Genomic DNA, 1,035 nt, shown 5'->3' with positions numbered 1-1,035 from the left:
CGCTGAGAAGTGTCCAACGGAAAGCAGGGCTACAGACGCTCAAATACTGTCGAGTGAACACATTACATGCGTTCCTAGTGCTTCTTCTTACATCTATGCAGTCCAATGCAACTCCCTGCAATATTATTTGACATTGTGTTTGACTAACAGTTTAATGTTGTTTTTTCAGTTATGTTATTATTTGTGCCATTATGGTTCCAGAGAGACTAAAGTGTTCGTCATCGATTTGGTTGGAAGGTAGGAGGCAACGAGCTGTTCGTCTGCTCATGTGTTTGGATGATTGACAACCAGCTTAGATTCTTCACTTCTCTATCCTGTACTTGCACAGATTGCTAGCTCATCGAAAGCGCAGCTAGAAATGTCTGTAACATAGACCTGTGTTTGCTCTACTTACTAACCCCATTTGCATGCCACGACTTGACCAGTGAATAGTAAACCATACTCAGTGTAACACATAATGATTAAACGTTACAGGCACTCTACTTCTTTGTTATTACGGGCTGGGCCTAAGGAACAAGCATTCACTAGAATGACTCTATTAATGCCTGCAGTTTCCATCACTATTATTTTCAATGTTGCAGTGTCCAGTCAGGAAAAACTTGTACATAAATTAATTTGCTAACGAGTTTTACTGTAGCATTGCACTTTTTATATAGCCATTAATATACGGACAAACATTACACTGAAGGTAAGATTCTCATGAATGAGTTGCCAAAGGTTAAAGACCAGCTGCATTGCATCCTTTGCTCTCTGCATATGACGTTGTGGAACACAGACTTGTGCAAATGGAATTTAAAGTAAACCCTAATAGATAACTGGAATTTATGTAGAAAATAAATATGTCAAAACCTGAATCAATTGTTATAAAGATTATTGTGAAATTTAAGTTACCTTTAGTTTTCTGAAAAATGTCATAAAGTAGAAATTCACAGTGAACTGATTTGCCTGTTCATTTTCATGTAAAGTATCAGATTAAAGATAAAATGGTGCATATTAGTATGTATAAAAAACTGAATAATGATAATAGCAATTACC

At 36.4% G+C, this 1,035-nt stretch overlaps 1 protein-coding gene across 1 annotated transcript in view; it reads left to right on the top strand.

Annotated features, from left to right (window-relative positions):
- LOC119582255 (neuroglian-like) overlaps positions 1 to 1,035 on the top strand; it is a 25,477-nt gene that overhangs the window by 16,896 nt on the left and 7,546 nt on the right. The gene's annotated exons all lie outside the window — the stretch shown is intronic.

The sequence above is a fragment of the Penaeus monodon genome, chromosome 15, assembly GCF_015228065.2.
Source record: "Penaeus monodon isolate SGIC_2016 chromosome 15, NSTDA_Pmon_1, whole genome shotgun sequence".
Lineage (NCBI taxonomy): Eukaryota > Metazoa > Arthropoda > Malacostraca > Decapoda > Penaeidae > Penaeus > Penaeus monodon.
Note: the sequence above shows the minus strand (reverse complement) of the source record. Positions and strands in the feature narration are given on the sequence as shown.